The 22,697-nt window shown below is 38.2% G+C and overlaps 1 long non-coding RNA gene across 2 annotated transcripts in view; it reads left to right on the forward strand.

The window, feature by feature from the left end:
- LOC115938575 (uncharacterized) overlaps window positions 1-22,697 on the forward strand; it is a 50,573-nt gene that overhangs the window by 10,969 nt on the left and 16,907 nt on the right. For both annotated transcript variants that reach the window (XR_014144009.1, XR_014144008.1), the window contains exon 2: window positions 7,664-7,731. This is a non-coding gene — a long non-coding RNA (uncharacterized LOC115938575). The remainder of the gene's footprint in view (window positions 1-7,663; window positions 7,732-22,697) is intronic.

Consider the following 22,697-nt stretch of genomic DNA (forward strand, 5'->3'; position numbering starts at 1 on the left):
CTGTGACTCAGGCAACCCTGTTTGGGCGGAGTTGCCCTGCGCCCCTGTGGCAGGGGATGGGCTCAGTGGGAATCAGTCTTTGGGGCTTTTGTTCTCTGGTGCCTTTCCCTGACGGCTTTCCGCGTCTCTTCCACGAGTCAGAGCAGAAGAGACTGTTTCCAACCCTCTGCCTCAGAGCAGAGAGACCGCAGTCTGTTCTTCAGTGAGCTCTCCAGGCCACACCCTCTCCGTTTCTGTCTGTGCTGCTATAAACTGCAGCGTCCTGGGTTGTGCGCCCCTCCGCAGTTTCCCCATTCCTGCCTCCAGGTCGGAGCACGTCTCTGCTCTTTGTGCTTCTAAAACCGCCAGCCGCTCCCAGTTCGCGCGCGCGCGACTCCGCCGCTTGGGGTTCCGTCCTGGGGACTGCAGTTCGCGTGCCCGTGACTCCGCCGCTCGCCGCTCGGGGTTTCTACCCCGGGGGGTTGCAGTTCACCGGCGCGACCCTGGCGCACCAGGTTTCCGTCTCGGAGGCTGCAGTTCGCGTGCGTGCGACCGCCGCTCTGGTTTTTGTCCGGGGGGCTGTGTTTTGTGCGCGCGACCCCGCTGGTCTGATTTTCTACCCCGGGGCCTGCCCTAAAGTTCTTTCCCGACGCTACCGGTCTGCGAGTCTGTGCCTGTTCGCAGCGCGGGAGGCTGTCACTCACCGGCGGTGTAGGATCCCCACGTCCAGGCACCCTCCCGCCTCCGTTTATCCTCCGATATCTGCCCGCAGAATCACGGCTCCGCTTCGTACCTCAAAACCAACCGCCTGCGATGTTCTGTTTGTAGAGATCCAGATCTTCTTACATCTCAGGCTGGTTTCGTGGGTGCTCAGAGTGGTCTGGTAGATATCCAGCTCAATTCCGGGGACCAGTTGAAATAGGGTCCCCTACTCCTCCGCCATCTTCCCCCCCCGTAAAATTAGTTTTTTAAAAAAGATTTTATTTATTTATTTGAGAGAGTGAGAGAGCGTGCCTGCACGTGCATGAGCAGGGAGGAGGGGCGGAGGGAGAAGCAGATTCCTCACTGAGCAGGGAGCCTGATGAGGGACTCAATCCCAGGACACTGGGATCATGATGTGAGCTGAAGGCAGACACTTAACCGACTGAGCCACCCAGACACCCAAAATTAGTTTATTTTAAAGGTAAGATTGATTATGTAAATGGAGAGAAAAATAAATATATAAATACCTACGTACAATAAAATATAGTGTATATATATACGTAAGACAGTATTTATATCACCTTTAGCAAATCCAGACTACAGATAATTTGGAAAGTTTTGAGAAAAGCAGAATAGAGGAGGCTGCACAAATTGGCACGGAATGGTGGGTGATAAATAGTCACTATATGTTTATTTTCTCTTTTCTTTCCTCTGCTTCATATGAAGATGTCACAAACATCTCAATGTACAGTGAGGGTGCTAACATTCTGCTCTGTGGAGCCCACAATACCAGCCGTGCCTAGGCTGCATTCTGTGTGCTCATTTCTGCCCGTCTGGGGTGCATCACACTCACTGTGCCAGGAGCCTCAGTTGCTTGGGGGTTCAGACTCTCGTACTAGTTTTCCCACTAACCATCTGTGTGACCTTGGACACCTCACTTCCTCTCTTAACCCCTAGTTTATGCACTCACTTGGTACAAAGTGGATTTGCAGTACAGTTTCATTCATTAATTAATGAGTGTGGGTTTGACCAGGGACTTGGAGACTTAAGGCTTCCCCTGCTCCATTCAGTAGTTCTGGTCACCATTTTTCACTCAGAAATATCAATGAATTTTTACTGTCTTGGCTAACAAGATGGCATATCAATTGGCACACTTAGCTTTTCTAGATATGTCAAGAAAGTTTCACTTGAACATTAGTATGAAATTCCTGAAATTATTTGTTTCAGCCTTGGGGTTTTAAACTATGATGATTTTGCACACTTTTCAAAATGATTTAAATAATTGCACCCTTTTGTCTAGCATGTTGTAACTTTCCTCCAAATCGCATGGCCCGGGGAGCACAGCACAAGTTCGATTTCAGAGCCATTCACCCTCCTCAGCCAGGAAACACCACTGTGTAGCACACTTGTAAAACAATATGTGGGGGCCCAAGAGGTATCCCATACATGACAATTCCAAGGCACACATAAACCTTACACGATCTGGGAGGTGATCACGTCCCCTTCTGATCACTGATAAGTACAGTTTGACTTAAAATCAGAGGTCTCCAAAGTAAGGAACTATATAGGGAGCATAAGTGACCTATGATTATGCCAAAAGAATATAATAAAAATTTAATTTACATTAACCTTAAAAAAATTAAGCTTCACTAATTTTCTGGTAATTTTTTTTGTGTGGTAAAATATGTAAAATATAACATTTACATTTTAACCATTTTTAAATACAATTCAGTGGCAATAAGTATGTTCACAGTATTATGCAACCATCACCATTGTCTATTTCCAAAACTTCTTCAACATCCCAAACAGAAACTCGGTACCCATTAAACGATAATTCCCCATTCCCTCCTCCCCTTGGCTCATGGTAACCTCTATTCTACCTTCTGTCACTATGAATTTGTCTATTCTAGGTACCTCATATAAATGGAATCGTGATGTTTATCTGTCGTGTCTAGCTTATTTCATTTAGCTTAGTGTTTTCATAGTTTCATCCATGTAATCAGAATTTCATTCATTTTGGGGGCTGAATAATACTTCATTGTATGGGCATACCACATTTGCTCATTTATTCATCCATTGAAGGACATTTGGGTTGTTTCCACCTTTCGGCTATTGTGAATAATGCCGCTGTGAACATTGGCTTTCAAGAATGTGTTTTAGTCCCTATTTTCAATTCACTGGGGTATACACCTAGAATCAGGATTGCTGGATCATATGGTAATTTTATGTTTAACTCTTCAAGGAACCACCAAACTGTCTCCACAGTGACTGCACCATTTTACATAACCACTAACAGAGCATGAATTTGCAGTACCTCCACAGTATCTCTACATTGTCAACTTGTTATTTATTTATTTTTTTACAATAGCCAGCCTAATGGGTGTGAAGTATTATCTCATTGACTTTTGGTTTGCATTTTCCTAATGATTAGTGATGTTGAGAATTTTTTGCCTGTGCTCATTGGCCCTTTGTATATCTTATTAGAGAAATCTCCATCTAAGTCCTTTGCCCACTTTTTATTTGGGCTGCTCATTTTTCTGTTGTGGAATGATAGGAATTTTATGTATTCTGGACATTAATTCCTTATCAGATGTATGATATGAAAATATTTACTCCTATTTCATGAATTGTCCTTTAACTCTGTTGATAGTATACTTTGATGTACAGAGGTTTTAAAACTTTGATAAAGTTCAGTTTATTTTTAGTTATTGTTTATACAAATAAATATATGCATTACTAGTGATGTTTCACCCACCACATGCCCATTTGTCAGCTGATACAGAAGGTATTTTGTAGGTAGGATAGGAGTTCCACATCATGAAGAGCTGGCCCTGGTAGTTACATGTGATTGACTACTACCAATCTGTTGTAATGCCATATAATTCAAGTGTTTCCATAAGTGGATTGTGGGCTTATATTTTTATGTTATTTATGTACTTTGTATAATACATGTATTATACATATATTTATATATGTATATATACATATGTATAAATATATATAAATATATAAATATATATTTTATATATATAATTTATATATTATTTATTTATATATTTACTAAATTAACAGTCACAATTGTGGAACCAAATGATAGATAAAATATCTTGCACAGAAAATTCAAATGCAAAATAAAACTAATAATGCAAGCTGAAAGCAATAATAAGACCATGGCAGAGTTGACACTTCTACTCTTATTAGGAGCTCTTTGTCAGCCACATTAAGAGGATCTAACAAGAAGTCAGTAAAAATTCACAAATATCAATGCAACTATTTTAAAATATGGATTTAACTCAACTATAGTTAACAGCATATCAAATTAAGTGTATGCTGTGTGTTAGGATATTAGTCAATGATAGTATGGAGGTATGAAAGTTTGCAAGACATTTATAAGTAGTTTATGTTTATTATATCATTTTGAATGCTTTTAAAAAATTACTGTATTAGAACATCTTTTTAGAGTTGGTTCATACCACATACATACATAAATTAATGTTTATATAACCAGCACTTAGTGGGAATGCATCCTCCAATTTTTCTTATTGATGGGGGTAGTTTAAAAAGTTTAGAGACCACTGGAAACCATAAAAAGAAGTAAACTTATAGATATATTTATCTATCAAGTTTGTCAAATGGAAAACTGGCACACTTTTATGCCTGGAATTTCTTCTTGTTTAAAAAATGTAACATTGACTCGATTCCAGTCTGTTTGGCAAAAGTTCCCTGGTGGATCACTGCAAAGGCAGCAAAACATTAGCACGTTTGGCTTTATTATTTATATGACAGCAAGTGTGCTTTTTTGTTTGTGTCGATACAGAGTCTGTGTGTGTATAGTTGAGTAATCCGTGGGACAAAACAGTTACAACCCCAGGAGACTGATTTGATGCCCGAAGAAAATACCGTAGCTGAGTTGTGTGATGAAAGCCTTTCTGGACCTAAGTTGTGTTAATAGAGAAGATAATTTTTCTGAACAGCAGACTGTGGATAATCAATCACATTGAATCTGGGTTTCTCAGATTCATTGTACCATTCTATTATCCAAGCTTATAGATTTGCCAGGGTCCTTATTTACCCAGACATTCTCCTGCTGGTTACCCTTCTGCCCATTTCACTGCTCATTAACACATCATGGAAGAATGAACCAGGGCAGGGATGGGCTTTATTCCCTGTTGTTTACACTGGCATGAAATTTTTGAGTTATATGTGAATTTTCTGTATCCACGTGGATTTTGACTTCACAGTCATGGGTAGTCAACCACCAATCAAACCTACTTTCAAAACAACATCTTAAAACTTAAGACAAGCTTTTCTGTTCACGCTTTAGATGGTCATAGCTGTAAAGCCATTTATGAGAAAACCTGGAATTTTGATATAACTAAACTTATGCACTTCTTTGAAACTGGAAGGGCAGCAAAGCCAAGCTAGATACTGAAAATTTTTCTACTTGAAACAGCCTGAAGTTAATTGAGAAGAAAGCATTAAGCTTGTATTTATGCCACTCCCCTAAAATCTGCAGGTTGGGGGGCACCTGGGTGGCTCAGTCAGTTAAGCATCCGACTCTTCATTTTGGCTTAGGTCATGATCTCAGGGTCGTGAGATCAAGCCCCACGTCAGGCTCTGTGCTGGGCATGGAGTCTGCTTCAGATTCTCTCTCTCTCTTTCCGTTCAACTCCCCCCCCCCCCCCGCCCCGTTCATGCTTGCTCTCTCTCTCAAAAAACAAAAAAAGAATCATGGAGTTAGAAGGGAACTTAAAGAATACCATATCATCTTTCCTCCTCTCTGAAATTGTGGTTATCTGAAATCTGTAGTAAAAGCTTCCTTTTTCAAAGGGAGTGTTAACTCTCTCTCTCTCTCTCTTTTTTTTTTTTTTAAGATTTATTTATTTGAGAGAGAGAGAATGAGAGAGAGTACACGAGAGGGGGGAGGGTCGGAGAAGCAGGCTCCCCACCGAGCAGGGAGCCCGACGCGGGACTGGATCCCGGGACTCCGGGATTATGACCTGAGCCGAAGGCAGTTGCTTAACCAACTGAGCCACCCAGGCGCCCCGGGAGTGTTAACTCTCTTAACAGAGAATTGCCCTGTAAAACATCCCTGAAAGACTTCTTTTTTGCCCATTCTAGATGACCATGTCTTCTGGACTGTCTCAGGTGATGGGGAGCTTTCTGCATCCTAAAGTGGATCACCAGTACCTTAAATTGTTCAAGTCCAGATTTGATCTTCAGCTGGCTGACCCCTTCCCTTATCGCATCCATCTCTGGCTCTCTTATTCTTTAGTCCCAAGGAATCTGTTCTTTGGCTTTGCTAAACCTCTAGGTTTATCATCTTTTCCTTTTTCTCTCAGTCTATGAGTCATCTTTGGCTTCACATACTTATCTGCTTAGTCAGGATCCCATAGTCCATCACCTCAGTTTCTCTCTTAACAACCAGTTCAACTTCCCTGGTTTCCTTTCTGAGCATATCCTGCAATCGGCATGTTCAGTTCCATTGAATAATCAGACCTTTGCTATCAGAGAAACCTGTTCACTCATAGGCCCAAATAAGACAGGGCTCTTCTGTCCAACGTGCAACACAGCACTTTGCCTCCATGCCCCTGGAGACCCCTAGCACATCTCTGAGACCTTTGTCAACTTGTGACATTTTTCTAAGGTGCATCCTCTCTCCAAGAACCGTCAACAGATATTACTCACTGCAATCTGTTGGTGGTTCTTGGGAGAGGATGCAATACCTGCTCAAACTGGGTAGTGGGAAAGGAGCAGTGGAGTTTTGGGTGGACCAGTGACGGCAGTAACACATTTAAAGAAAATATATAACTGAGTCATCCTGAGACTCTTTACAGAATAGCTTGCTTAAACGTAGGTCTCCTAACAGGCTGTATTTCTTACCTATTTAAATTCCAAAAAAGATGACCTAGACTCTGATCAAGAGTGGTAGCATGTCAGGAATAGTGATAGAAAGTGCAAGGAGATTCAAGATAAATAGCCACCCATGACATTGGACCCACATCCTGCATCAAATCATTTTTGTTTAACCTAAAAGAGAAAGAGAGACAAGAGAATGCTTGAGCAGGATGCTGGAGCTAGGAAGTAAATCTTCCATAGTCCTAACCAAGTTGGCTTTCTCAGTTTCCTGCTTAGAAAGTAGATGCTGAGTCAGGAATCTGGGCTTCCTGTGGCAGAGGCATCCTTAGTGAATGTTTAGTGTATCTTTGACATAGACCAGACTCCAGAGCTGGTTTTGCTTTCCCAGTGGAGGGCTAAGCCTGTTCTGTTGTTGACAAAAATGTCTTTCAAGTGGCTCATGAACAGGGATGACCCAGACTCTGGACCAAGCCAACAGTCTGCTCCCTCTGACCCCATACCAGGGCATCTGCACCCTGCATGATACTGCCTGAACAATATACAGTCTCTACCTCAGCCAGAACCATAATATTGTTGGATACTATTTTACTTGTTATTGTTCATCTCCCATTCAGGTTTCCCACAGCAGCTGTTCTAATCCGCAATATTAAGCAATTTTATTACTCAGCTACATTCACTTTACTCTTAACAAGTAATCATGCTTCCTATAAGTCATATATGTATTGCATCTCTTAGATACAGTAGTCCCCCCTTATCTGCAGAGGATATGTTTCAAGACCCCCAGTAGATGGTCCCTGGAACCACAGATAGTATTAAACCCTATGTTTCTTCCTATATATACATACCTGCGGTAAAATTTATAAATTTGGCACAGTAAAAAATTAACAACCATAACCAATAATAAAATAGAAAAATTACAACAATATACTCTAATAAAAGTGATGCTAATGTGGCCTATTTCTCTTTCTCATAATATCTTATTGGACTGTACTCATCCTTCTGGTGATGTGAGATGATAAAATGCCTACCTGGAGAGAAGAAGTGAGGTGAATGATGTGGACGCTGTGACATAGCATTAGGCTCCTATTGACCTTCTGACAATACGTGGATTATTTGCTTTCAGATGCAGTCGACCACTGGTAACTGAAACCATGGAAAGTGAAACCAGACATGAGAGGTCTGTTGTACAAGGTAGCGCTTTTATTGTTTTTACAAATGGTCTCGTTAATATTAACATCAACTTTGTGTAGACTTACTATTCCCTCCTTTCAAGACAGTATGAAGCCTTAGAGAGTTCAAAACTAGGTCTGAGGAGCCACTAAGCCTCTGTTTTTTTTTTTTTTTTTAAGATTTATTGTTTATTTTAGAGAGAAAGAGCAAGTGGGTGAGGGGCAGAGGGAGAGGGAGAGAAGCAGACTCCCCCCTGAGCGCAGAGCCTGACCCGGGGCTTGATCCCATGACCCTGAGATCAGCACCTGAGCTGAAATCAAGAGTCGGATGCTCAACCAACTGAGCCACCTAGACGCCCTGCCTCTGCTCTTTTTATTACTTCATGCTTTCTCTAGAAAATAGAACATATCAAAACAAAAACTAATCCAAACCCAACCTTTTTTTCTGAACTGCTCTAGATATCTGTTAATAAGGAGAAAAAACTTAAAGTTTAGAAATCTTTGACAAGGTAAAAGCTGAATAGAAATTGCATTCAAATGTGAGTAGCTGATAGGAATGTATTTCTCTACACAGATTGTAATGAGGGTGGGAATGTGAGGGTGAGGGACTGGTTGAGGAGAGAGTGGGTTGAGGGTGAGCTTGTGGGAGGGTCTCAACATTTGAAAAGAGGAAGCTTGGAAAGACCAAATGCAAGCATTAAGTGGTTCTCAGTTTTACCCAGTATTGGCCCTTTCAGTGTGCAAGACAACTTAGGGAAGAAGAAAGAACCAAGGCACTGCCTCTAAAAAAAGAGAATAGCTGAAAAGTTAAGAGAATGACTCAGGTTAAAGGTAATATATTAGAGATTATCTTAGTTTCTCTGAATGTAGTCTCAATCAGTATTTCCCCAAGTATTAGCCAAGATTTCATTACGGCAAAAAAGAACAACCTATATATTCATTCATGGAGTATAGTGATAACCCATGGGGAGAAGCCTTCAGCTTGTGGATGGCAGCTTGGCCAAATTTAAGGACAACATTGTTTGGTTTCCAGAGGAAACATTCCACTCACTTTCCCCCTTTTTTTAACTTGATGAATTGTGGAACCACTCATTCTCTAGAGGTTCAAGTAATAAAAACAAATTATATTTAAATGAACACTTGGTATTTGGTTCAGCAAACTAATGTGACCTGGAGTCATTTTAAAGACCTCCCATGTTTTTAGCAGAAGAAGTCCTCTTTCTGCGGATCAGACTCAAGTCCAATTTCTTATTTGGCTCTTGACTTAAATTGAGTAAGTCCTTACTGAAAGTAGACTGCTTGGCTGTGTGTCTCCTGGAAATAATCTCCTCCAGGACCTAAATGCTCTAGTTAATGAGATACCTCCTTGTTATTGCTTATAAAGTCACTAATAATTTTCTGAGAGTCTGTGTATAAAATTTATGTTAAGTGTGTATTCTCCCATACAATAACTTGAGTAGCTATTTTCCCATTAAGGCAAACTCTTGGCTAATGTATTTTAGTAGAAGTTTTATTCTGAAGGGCTACTTCTGGCCATTGGAAATATTTTTTTCCTATTTAATTTTATATAAGCCACTTGGTTATTTATAGGCTTGTTTATAGATTGTTTATTCCACTGTTTATAGCTCTAATTAGGAAATGTACAAAATCAGTTGTTAAGGAATTGTGAGTCAGTAACACAGCTCTTTGAGATGTATGAACGTGAGATCTGGAGATCTTATAGAGAGATGACTCTCCTGCAGTTCTGTCACTAAGCATCTGTTCTGCTTTGTGTGACTATTTATCCTGGCCTTTCTGAAGGGTAGAACCAAAGGCAAGGGGAAGAGAAGGGGCTCGGAGTTAACCCTATGTCCGGGGAACAAACTTAAGCTAATCGTTCCACTAGGGGTTTGAATCCATGACCTTGACCTCATTATATCAAACTCTAACCCACTGAGTTAACTAATAATAAGAAACATATGCGAGAAACCTGATGTCAGGTCTAAAGCAATACACGGTACCACATCATCCGAGAATCACTGCTTGAGTTGTTACCATTAACTCAAGGAATTTTGGAAACCATCTTCTTAGGAAAAATGTTTCATATGCCATACAAAGTTAGAGAATTCTTCAGGCTTCAACAGTGTGGATTTGGTGCCATGACCAACTCATAGGGAATGGTAATAGTCTCTGGACTTAATGAGGTAACGACTGGTATTTTCAAAACAGAAGGAAAGATTTCTTTTCTACTATATGTCTCACAATGAGAAAAAGCCACAAGGTACTAGAACTATTGCCATCCTCATTCACTTGCAGAGTGAAAGTGAGAATTGACTCCCTATTGGCTCATAATCCTGGGCATGTGGGAAATGTGTCATTCATTCATTCTTTTAATCAAAAATATTTATTGAGCTGCTTCTTGATGGCAAGAATTGTCAAAGGCATTGGAAATGCCGAGATGACCAAGATGGACAAGGCCTGGTTCCCATGGAGCCTGTATTACTGCAGGGAACATAGTCAATAAATAAGGAAGCAAGTACATGAGCAAGAATTGATCATTACATGCTGATAGTAGCTGACCAAGTTTGCATGATGAGGTTTTTCTCAAACTTCAAAAATATATTCTCCTGGAGGCACAAATTGTTGAAAACTATAGATAAGTTGCAATGGATGTGGTCTGTTGAATGGAATGAGGTGAAAGATCTCTAAAATCCCACAATCAAATATGAAGCATTTTTGCAGTTTCCATTAAATAGTTTGGCTTTGAAATCACACACACTTACATTCAGATCTTACCTCCTCCACTTGTTAGTGTTAGGAACTTGGGAAAGTTTTTTAATCTTTCTGATTGTCAGCTTGCTGGTCTGTAAAAATGATGCAGATTTGCCGTATGAAATAGTATAATATAAATAAAACACATGGCACTTAGCAGGTACTCAAGAAATATTAGTTCTTCTTTCCAGTGAAAAAGAACGATACAGTGTTCCCTCTTACAATAACCAGGTGTAACTTATTTTGACCATTAGGTATAAAAATGTAGGAATACAGTAAAGAATTTGAGCTATGTTACTTTGCAGAATGATTTTATTAAAATACATATAATTCCCTCAAGAGCATTGTTGGCCTTAACTGTAAAGGCAGTTCCATTATAACCCTGCTTTTTAAGATAAAATGAACATTTGCTGAATCATATTTAACTTTTCACTAGTGATTTACAACAGTCTTTATCTGAAGATATTTTTCTTCCAACTTTCCAGAGTTGAGGAACAGAGCAGACAATAGGTTAAGGGGAGAACTGCATGTTCAACTTAAAACTTTTCATCTCTGTGCTCTGATCTAAGCATTCCTTTTTCAGGTAGAGGTTTGGTATTTGAAAAGTGAAAGAATCAAGTTTCTTGGCACTCTGTGGCCTGAAATATTTATCAAAATAAACCCCAGGAGCTGGGCCTTTGGAGATTAGAAGAATGCAGTGCATGTGGCCAGGGGTGTGAGAGAGGGGAGATGATTGCCCCTGAGGGAACTGCTTTCTGGAGGCTTCTGTGCTCCAGCCTGGCTGTCTCTCTATTAGTAACAAAAGACTTGCCTTCCTCAGCCCTAGGCATCTGGCTTCATTCCCAGATGCTGCTCTGAGGCCAGAGTCAAATACACAGAAAATATCTGGGTGTTTTAGATTGAATAATACTTGGTGTAGTAATAATGATAATAGTAATAAAAATTATATTAGTTATATTGATAAGTATATATAAATTTATAAATACAAATAATATAAATGATAATTGTATTAAATAAAATAATTACATAACAGTAAACATTATAATTACAGAAATAATGTTTTGGTATACTTACTAAGAATTTCACACACATCACTTTGAAACTCCAACCCAAATATTTCGATTTATTTTTTAAAAATTTCTTTAAAGATTTATTATTTTAGAGAGAGAGAGAGAGAGAGAGAGCATGCGGGGGTGGGAGGGGCAGAGAGAGAGTCTTAAGCGGACTCTGCACTGATCGCGGAGCCTCTCCTGTGCTGGATCCCACGACCCTGAGATCATGACCTGAGTCGAAATCAAGAGTCGAACGCTTAATGCACTGAGCCACCCAGGTGCTCCCCAACCCAAATATTTTGTTTCAGGTGCTATTATTTCCCCATTTCACCGAAGGAGAAACTGAGGTGCAGTTAAGTGACGTAACTTCTCCCAAGTCACCTAGCAGGTAAATGAAGATAGGAGCCGAGGCCATAAAACTCTGAAGTTTCAGTTCTCTCTCATACACATTGACAAATCTACATTCAGCTTCATTCTCTATTAATGATCCGATGACTTGAAGTTTCAGCAACATATGAAATGTGAAATATCAGCAACATAATCAGTTGTGATTAGTGGTACTAAAACAGCAATGTGCGCTTTCCCCAGAAGAAATATAGAGAATACACATTTCCTCTCCATCCTAGCTAATGGTGCATGCTTGGGATGGGGCTCTAATTTAATTAGCAAATACAGTAAATCAATTGAGGAAAAAGGAGGAAGCATTTGTGATTTAGAGAGAGAATTTATATCTTTGGTTTGTAAAAGTCAAAAGAGCTATGTTTTCTTTTCCTTTCTGGATATCAATTCGTATTTTAGTCCTTGTTTTTGCATTTTCAAGTAAATGACCCCTTGACTGTTTTCCTTTTGTGCTCATGGACCTAAAGCCCAGATGGTTTCAGACATAACCTTCCCACCTTTTGGATGTTTTTTTAGCCAATCACTGAGCTCAATTCTGAAGAAGTCTTTCAGGCTCATTTGCTACCAGACCCGGAGGTGAGAGTTTTCACTTTCTGGTTTTTGTTTACAAAGGTTACTTTCATCCAAAATAATGTCCTGTGTTCCAGAAAAACTAAGATGGGGTCATTGTTCACTTTGAAGGACCCATACATATTAGGCTGACATTTTCTCCTGAGGTCACATGCAGTGGAAGAATTGTCAAAAGCTAACATTGCAGATCACCAACTTGACAGCCTCTTTCAAAGAGGTCACCTGAAGCACAAAAGACTTAGTCCAGTTTTTGAAAAAAGCAGGACCGTGAGTTGACCACAAGGATAACACCCACTAAGCATCCTTTTTTGGTTTAATGTTATTTTCTGGTGGTTTTATTTTTATTTTTTTATTCTTAAAAAGATTTTATTTATTTGACAGAGAGAGACACAGTGAGAAAGGGAACACAAGCAGGGGGAGTGGGAGAGGGAGAAGCAGGTTTCCCGCGGAGCAGGGAGCCCAATGCAGGGCTCGATCCCAGGATCCTGGGACCATGACCTGAGCTGAAGGCAGACGCTTAACGACTGAGCCACCCGGGGGGCCCCTTCTGGTGGTTTTAATGTATTTCCACACTTGTTGTGAATCAGAAACTCTGACTGGGAATCCAAAGCCCAGACTGACTTATTGGCTTAATATTTTGAAGTACTCAAGTTAATTCAGAGCTTTCCAGGCAGCCCCATTGACCAGTACATCTGTAACTTTGTTTTAATTTGATATTAGTCTGGGAGAGGAGACTAAAGGATGGTGTAAAGAATGAAAAGGAGAAATTAGCTTGAGTTCTACCTTCTTGCCTCAATTTTTAGCTCAAAGAGCCAAAATAATTCATTTATTCACCTAACAAATATTGTGAGCACTTATTATGGTCTAAGCACCATGCGGGGAGATGCTGCTATAAATAAAAGTGATGTGGTCCTGCCCACCCCACATAGCTTAACATCTAGTTGTGGACATACGCCAACAATTATGGTGAATGGCACAATAGGGGTATGAGGCTTTCTTTTAATACTTGAAGGATTTAATTTGGTCACAGAATTCAATTTATTACCTATGTTTTCAAAGGGAAGAATTAAAAATAATGGTTAGAGCTATGAAATCCTGACTTCTGCTGTGTTAGAATAACAGTACGATAGTGTACTCTGCAAAGTAGTGAACTTCTTGTCACTGGTAGTAATCAATAGCGGCCTGTCATTCAAGAGATTTCTGCTTGGGAAAACCATTGGAGCTGATACTTGTGAAGCTTCCAATCTAGAAATGGGGCAGTTTTGTGAGCTAAGTGTTTCCTCTGAGTAGTTCTTGGTTTCATGAGAAGACCATGGCGTGAAGCCCACGTGTATTTACTGTAAGTGTATAAGCAGGAACTAAAGGGGGGTAAAACAGGTGTGAAGACCTTTGACTTTTTACAGTTAGTATGCCCTGTATTACCTCAGTTTTGAGCATTTGAGTCCAGTGGTTGCTTACTGTAACTGAAATTTCCCTAGAGAAAACAAGCCAAGGCCTTTCCCATTGCAATAAAGAGAAGGTAATATGTTTTATTTTCAAATACTAGTGTTTTAAAATGAGCTGTATTTTTCAAACTTTCTCTAGCATTATTTCTTCTTTTTTTAAAAAAAGATTTTATTTATTTGACAGCGAAAGAGGGAACAGAAGTAGGGGCAGTGGGAGAGGGAGAAGGAGGCTTCCTGTGGAGCAATGAGCCCAATGCAGGGCTCGATCCCAGGACCCTGGGATCATGACCTGAGCCAAAGGCAGATGTTTAACGACTGAGCCACACAGGCACCCCTAGCATTATTTCTTTAAATGATATTTTCCTTTCTTATTTTACTAGTAGAACCTGAAAGTAGTCATGGTCTTTCCCAGTCACAAAATCTCAGCTTCTCTGAGATTGAATAAAGTTTTATAAAAAACCCATATGTGCTTATTCACATAGATTTACTAATATATGCATGTATGAAATACATGTACATATCTAAATATGCTTGCAACAGATATAGGAATAGCCTTTGATGTTACTTCAAGTAATTACTATGAGTTCTTTATATTAAAATGGTTTTCCTACTGATAAAGCACCTTGGCTTTTAATCAGAGTTTTAGTCCCACAGAGCAACTAAGATGTATCTGACATACATTCTGGAAAACTAAGGTTCTGAAAATCATGAACCTTTCCTGTATTCATTATTTTTGTTATTATTATTTTCTTAATAATAGAGAGATTCCCGGTTATTTTTTCTAATAACTTTTCTTTGTCTTCCTGCTTTTTTATTAATAGATTTTAATTATTGATAATGGCAGAAGTAGTTAATTCTTTTTTTTATTTATTTGCGAGAGAGAGAATGAGAGACAGAGAGCACGAGAGGTAGGAGGGTCAGAGGGAGAAGCAGACTCCCTGCTGAGCAGGGAGCCCGATGCGGGACTCGATCCCGGGACTCCAGGATCATGACCTGAGCCGAAGGCAGTCGCTTAACCAACTGAGCCACCCAGGCGCCCCAGAAGTAGTTAATTCTAATTGACATTCATTGAGTTGGTTTTATATGCTAAGTATTATCTTAGTCACTGTAATGTATAGTTGTGAGAAACCTAGATATTCTTCAGTAACAGAGCTGATTGCTGTGAGAGCCAGCCACCTCAATCCATAAGGAAGGAGGCTGTTTACCCAGGCCCTAAGAGCTCTAAGTAGTCATGGTAACACAAGAAGGAATTTTCCCAAGAGAGAACTGTATCAAAAAATGTAAAGGAGACTCTTCCTTATGCACTATTAAGAACTTCCCATTTAATGAGTAACTATTACCTCCTTTTACATATTTGAACTTTATTTATTTTCTACATAAGCCTCTGGCTGTGGGAGTTAACCTTTGCTGCAGTTGCAGGGACACCTCCCTCATTATACAAGTCAGGCTGGGAAGGTTGAGGAGGGTTGACTGTCAACCCCAAAGGAAAAATGCAAATGCTCCAATAGAATGTTTGGCAGCACTAACTAAACCCACGTTAACTTTAAGAATTGTTTGTGAATCATTCACAGTTAATTTCTGAATCATTTGCAGAAGAATCTTTTTGGAAGAAATATGTAGCATGAACGGCAGTTTCATCCTTCCTGATGTTCATAGTACTCCCACAGAAATAACATTATATCCTGCTGCACCCTGGGGAATCAGAACAGAGCCCCCTTTCTCATGTTGTGTATGCACTTAGAAATAGTTTGCTCTGAAAGCAAATTTGCACGGAGTTGCCCTCGTATCAAAAACCTTTTTAGTCAGCAAATATTTATGGAGTATTGTTCTAGGCTTTATGAGGAAGGCAGAGTTTCTGTCTTCAAGAAACTTATGATGTATTTGAGTAGAAAAATTCAAATTAAAGATAGTTTCATATCGCCAATGAGTGCAGTAAGACTTGGGAGGAATTCCCCAGCCCCTGTGGATGCATGTAAATGTGTTATCCGTGTTGTTCCACAGATACCATTTTAATTGTTTCGTAATTAGTCCATGAATTCCTTAAGGACAGGAATAGTGTTTTGTAACTCTTTGGGTCCTCTACAGCTTTTAGTACACATTTGTTGATTAATGTTTAAGATCTTGGAAAAATTACTTTCTCTTCTTTGTGAATTGTTTTCTCCTATTTTCCAATGTCTCAGAATTTTTCTGAGAAGACATCTGGGTTTTCCCATGCTGTGGCATAGTCCTTCAAAAGGTGAGATACCATTTTTTTTTACCATAAATGGAAGATATGGCATTATCTAATCAGAGATTTGTAGGAAGGAAATTAGCATTGGATAGCTATTAATTCATCCCTTGTCCCAAAGCAGAAGTGTGACATATTCCCACCTGTCACCTACTCCAAAGGCTGGTGATATTTTAGTCATGTTTTCAATAAAAACTGCCTATGAGGGTGGCCCCAGACTGTATTATTCACTGTTGGTAGAGCTGAAACAAGAACTCAGTTTGTCAGGGCTAAGTGAAAAATAACCAGAGCCATTTAAGACTGGACCAGCACTAGTGAAACACTGTGACAAAGCAGTTTAAGTCCATAGTCTTCAGTGTTTCAGAGTGTCAGCAGATAGTAAGTCCTTCCAGGATGACAGGAAGTTGGAGAGAGGCACTGAAGAGATAGGCAGGCTTAGAAACAAGATGGAAACAACTTGGAACCAGGGACCAGCTGTCTTCTTGAAAATGATTACATTACCCCCTAAGTCCTCCTACCCTTCATTTTTATCCTTTTTCATGCCTGTTCAGAAAGGAATGTCAGTAAGCCTTTCAGTGTCATTACCACCAAGCTAACTAATGTTTTCCTGTTGTGGAATTAAGGAAAAGAGAGGCTCAGAATTAATTTTTAAAATTAAAAAATACTTTTATTACAGATAGGCAAACTTGTCTCCATGCAGCTCTTGGGTACAGTGCCAGAATAGTATTTCAGTCAATAGGTATTTAACATAAGCTATGGCTAAATAAGATTTTTATAAGAGAAATCAGAAAATAAATTGCCCAGTGTATCCTCTTGACTCTACTGTAAATTTCTGACTGTATGTGGTCAGTATTAATAGGACGTGGGTTGGGGCCCATGTGGAAGAAATCTATGCTATCAACATTTCTTAAAACATGTGACTGTTAAAGTTACAGGTAATGAATCAATCATAGGTTATATAAGCTGTTACTCAGGTGGTAGATTCATATTTTGGATTTATGAGTTAATATTTTATCCTTCCTCTATATAGGAGAAAATAATAGCTGTTTGGACAGAAAATAAAAAAAAAACTTGAAAATCATATGATATCTCCTGTTTTAGGATCAACTGGGCAAAATTAAGAAATCCAGTTTGGGTAAAATTATGCCCCACAATAGCCCAGTAAATATTACTATAAAAATCTGCTGTCTGGAGGCAATATGAATGGACAAGATGACTCCCAGTCATTGAACAATGACAGGACTCAGGAAAGTGAGATATTCTTTCATCCTGCCCCTGGCCAGGGCACAAATTCTTGGACTCAGCAAAAGGGCAGGTGTTCCCAGATGTGCAACGATGGAGTGAGAGGTGATGCTGAAGGTCACCTATTTTAGAGCTCTGTTTAGGGGCTTCTGCTTCTAGCTGTGATGGAGTACCTCTTACCAGACTACTCTTTTTGATATCAATTATAAAAGATGGGTAAAATTCAAGGTAAACAAAAACAAAAGTGTTCATGGAGTTATTAGAGTATAATCTAGACAGCCAGTACTTGACGGGCTAAGATCCCATAGAGAAGGAAAACATATTGAGGTGAGTCATATTCATTGCTTCTTTTATCCCTCAGGACACAATACATAGGCTGAAAAGAAAGCATCTTTTGAGTTCTGGCAGCCTCACTAGGAGTAGGTTAAAAATGGGAATATAAAGCTAAGACAACTAGGACTTGAAAGCCCTTTGTACTAAGAAGAGAAATCTGCAGAGAATCGAACCCAGCATTCTGTGTGCAGTTTCCCTTGAGTCATCTGGTTACTTCTAAGCTATATGTGCACAAGATGAGACACGTAGAAATTCAGTAGAATACAGTTGTGAGGAGGCTACAAAGCCAACTTTAGATATTTTGGCAAATTGATGGTACTAAGAAAAAACTGGAATTCAGGCATGCTAAGACGGGTCCCTCACATACACCCAGACTTTCATTTGAGATTCTTAAAGGGCCATCCCCTAGGAACATAGACAAAGAGTGGAAAAAGAAGAAATATCTTCCAACTCATTTTATGAAGCCAGTATAACCTTGAAATTAAGACCTAGTAAGGATATTAAAAAAGGAAAAATTTAAAAACAATTTCATATATTAATATAGACTTAAAAATCTTAAATAAAATATTAGCAAATCAAACACATCATGACCAAGATGAGTTTATTCTAGAAATACATGGTTAATTTAATATTAAAAATTCAGTCATCATTAATAAACCACAGTAAAAATTCAAGAATGATGTTATTGTGTTTATAGAAAATCCAAAATAATCTATAAACAAACTGTTAGGCTTGATAAATGAATTAGCAAGGTAGCTAAATACAAGGTAATTATACAGAAACTATTGTTTTTTTTATATAGTAGTAATAAGCATGCAGGTAAATTTATTTAAAAATGATACTCTTTACATTGGCATAAAAACATTAAATACCTAGAAATAAATCAAACTATAAGATATTATTGAGGTAAATGAAAGAACTAAGTAAAAAAAAAATGATACACAATTTCCAAGGATTAGAAAATGCAATGCAAAGATGTCTGTTCTCCCTAAATTGATTTATAGGTTTAATGCAATCCCAATCAAAATTCCACTAGCACTTCTTTAAATGAAAATTGATAAGCTAATTCTAAAATTTTTATGGAAAAGCAAAGGATCTAGAATAATCAAGATAATGTGAAGGTCAAAATTTGAGGACTTCTGTCCCCAAATATCAATAGTTATCATAAAAGTCTATAATTAAAGCATTATTATACTGGCACAAAGATAAATAGGCCATTGAGCAGAATAGTGAGTCCAGAAATAGATCTACACATATACGGTCACTTGACTTTCAACAAAGATGTAATTTTAACGCAGTTAGAGGAAAGGATTTTGAAAAGTAAATTGAACTCAGTTATCCACATGGAAAAATATAAACCTTGACTCCTACCTCATACCACACACAATAATTAATTCCAGATTGATTTAATGTATGTACTTAGTTAAATATAGAATGCTTAAATGTAATATGCTTTAAGGTGAAAAGTAAAACTAAGTTTTTTAAAGATCATCATACAATAAGATTTCCATGACCATGGGTTGAAGAAAGATTTTGAAAAATGACACAAAGCACTAAAGAAATATAGTATAAAGTATATATATATAAAGAAATATAGTATAAAGTATAGTATAAAGAAAAACCTTGATACATTTGGTCTTATTAAAAATTAAGAAATTAAGAAATTCTGTTAATCAAAAGATACCATGAAGAGAGTTGAAACTCAAGCCATAGAGGGGAAAAGATGTTTGAATTGCATATATCTAGCAAAGGTTAGTATTAAGAAATAGTAATAAATAAAAAGAAAATCCAAATAAACTGGGCAAAAGACTTGCATTGGCACTTATATATGCAAATTTTTCATTTGAAAGGACATATAACATCATTAATTAACAGAGTGATGCATGTTATATCCACAATGACATAGCACTACCCACCCATCAGAGTGACTACAATGAAAGAAAGAACAGATAACACTAATTGTTAGTAAAAATGTAGAACAACTAACTCTTCCACACTGGGAGTGTAAATTGGTACCACTACTATAGAAAACAACTTGCAATATCTACTAAAGTTAAACACATATAAACCTTATGTCACAGAAATTCCAATCTTAGATATACACCTAAAAGAATTGCCTATATATGTTCACATGTACAAAATGTTTATATTAACATTATTTGCAAGAGTTCCCAACTGGAAATAACCCAAATGTCCATCAATAAGTTGTGATGTATTTTACAATAGACTATTTTACAGCAGTGAAGCAAGTTCAGACTATGGCCGCAAGTAAAAATTTGGATGAATCTCACAGATAAAATGTTGAGCAATGATGCCATACTCAAAAAAGTATGTATATAAGATAATGTATGATTCCATTTATATGAAGTTCAACAACAAGCAAAATTAATCTCTTATAATGGATGTTAGGATTAGTTGCTTTTGGAGGAATAATTGAGGATCATTGAGAGAGGGCAGGAGGAGGTTTCTGGGGTGCTGGTAATAGTTTTCATCTTAATCTACATGGTAACCTGGGTGTGTTGAATTCATAAAAGTTTTTTGAGCTGTGCTCTTTATTGTATACACAGTTATCTTTGATGTATGTATATTCTATTTCAATACAAAAGTTTGCCAACCCCTCCCCCCCATGCATGTTCAGTGATAAATTCACACCATTTCAAAATAACAGGCTTTTGAGCTTACTTTGAAAGGATACTTCTAGTGATATGTTTTTATAGTTAGGCAGTTATAAGATTATACTTACTGTATACCAGTTGTAAGATTATATAAGTTGTACGATTATAGCTATTACTTGGAAAACAGGCCACAATTCTTGGTGTCATCTTTATTACAACCCATCAATTTAAAAAGATCCAACTAGTTATTTTATTTCTATTTATAATGGTGAATCATTCTACAGTGATATATTCTACAGTTAACTTGAAACAACACCAGATTTGTCATTAGTTTGGGTCTCAGCAAACTTGTGGTGATTCTGAACTGGTCTTGGTAGCTTAAGGAAAGCTCCATTTTGGTAAGGAAGTGGTTCTGGCTTAACTTCAAGGAGTTGAGCGAATTTATGTTGGCTTTGAGGCATCAAAAGCAGTTTGGTTGAATTTGGTTGTGTGCATGTGTGTTTTGCCTGCTACTATTCATTTTGGGTAATTGGGAAACAAAATTCTACTTAATTTTAGGATCTTTAAAAAACATGGCTACTTTAATGGCCATTAACACTGGATTATATCTTTGAAATAACATGATTAAGCGTTTATAGGAAAAATATTAAATTCTTCCAACCATGACCTTCATTACTAGCTAGTGTGTCAATGTGCAATCTACAGAACTAACCACACCAGGTCCTTAAAAGTTCAATGTAGTTTGAGTGAGTACATAGTAAATGAAGGACTTATGATGCTTTCTGATATTATTGATTTCTTTTACCTGACCTTTTTATTCATATAATAAATAATAAAGTAATATGTAATACTAAATAATAAACATTATAATTTTTTGATATACAGTATTAAGTCAGTCATCTTAATAAGATTAAGATGTGATAATAGCACAAATGCCTTAAGGAGTTGTCACTGTTATAGCTGAAAAAGTGAATCAGTTACTAAATTATCAGTCCATGTCAAATATCTGAGGAAGGGACAAAAATAGCATTTCCAGAACAGTGATACTTATCATTTGGTTACCACCTCCTAGGCTAGTGTTATTAACAAAGAAATTGGAGATTTAAAAAAGAATTTTCAGAAATTTCAGGGAAAATGAAAACTCTAATTCCTATTTTGGTGTTATAGCTAATAGAGAGTTTTCACATATTCTATAAATGTGGGCCTTTTAAAAATTATTAAATTAAGAAAATAATAAAAGTAATAGTGGTTAACTTGGATTTCTCTCAAAGCAGAGCCTGAGTGAAGGCCTGGTATGAAGGAAGTTTATTTGGAAAGTGATTTCAGGGTGCTGGGGTGAAGAGTGAGAGAAATTAATCAGGAAATTGGAAACAGCCAAAACATGGCTGTGCTCTTGAATTGGCCTCACTGTGGGTGACAGCTGCTTGGTTCTGCAGATCTTCTGATGAGCCTCATCAATGAGCATCAGAGCCCATCCACTCAGGAGACAAAGGAAGAAAGCATTTACGCTTTGGTTCTTATGTCTAGTTAGTCAAGGATAACCTCAAGGATAATTTCCCTGTAATTCCAGATTGCATGTACACCAAGTAGATTTTCATGGATGTTCTATGCTGTAACACCAGGAGCAGGTGTGAGAGGTACTTGGGGCAGGTTCAAGTGAGAGGCTATTGGATGACATCTTCCTGAAGCCCTTTGAAAGGAAGTAGGACTGGTTGCTGCAGTGGTCGCTAGAGTAAGGAGTGGGCATGAGAAGATTCAGAATGGCAGATGGGAGGTGTCTAATAAAATTCCCATCAAGACTGTATTAACCTGGACTTTTAAAAAATACAAGTAATTGAAATACAATTCAAACCACTTTACTTTTTTTTTTTTTTTAAGATTTTATTTATCCATTTGACAGAGACACAGCGAGAGAGGGAACACAAGCAGGGGGAGTGGGAGAGGGAGAAGCAGGCTTCCCGTGGAGCAGGGAGTCCGATGTGGGGCTTGATCCCAGGACTCAGGGATCATGACCTGAGCTGAAGGCAGACGCTTAACGACTGAGCCACCCAGGCACCCCAACAATTCAAACCACTTTAATTAAAAAGGAAGTTGAATCCCATAAAAATGAAAACTTTAGTCATGGAAAGGCAGTCTTTCAGATTTCTTTCCACTTACTAACCATATAACACTGGGTGAATTACTTAAACCATTCTGTACTTGTTTCCCCATCTGTAAAATCAGGATAGTAGGATTTGCTTCATTGCTTTGTTGTGAAGATTAAATGAGTTTATATTTGTAAAGTACTTAGCAGAGTACCTGGCTCATAGTATTAATCATCATCAGTATTGCAGTTATAATATTCATCGTTGTAT

Source organism: Leptonychotes weddellii, chromosome 3, assembly GCF_054177405.1.
Source record: "Leptonychotes weddellii isolate Sample4059 chromosome 3, ASM5417740v2, whole genome shotgun sequence".
NCBI lineage: Eukaryota > Metazoa > Chordata > Mammalia > Carnivora > Phocidae > Leptonychotes > Leptonychotes weddellii.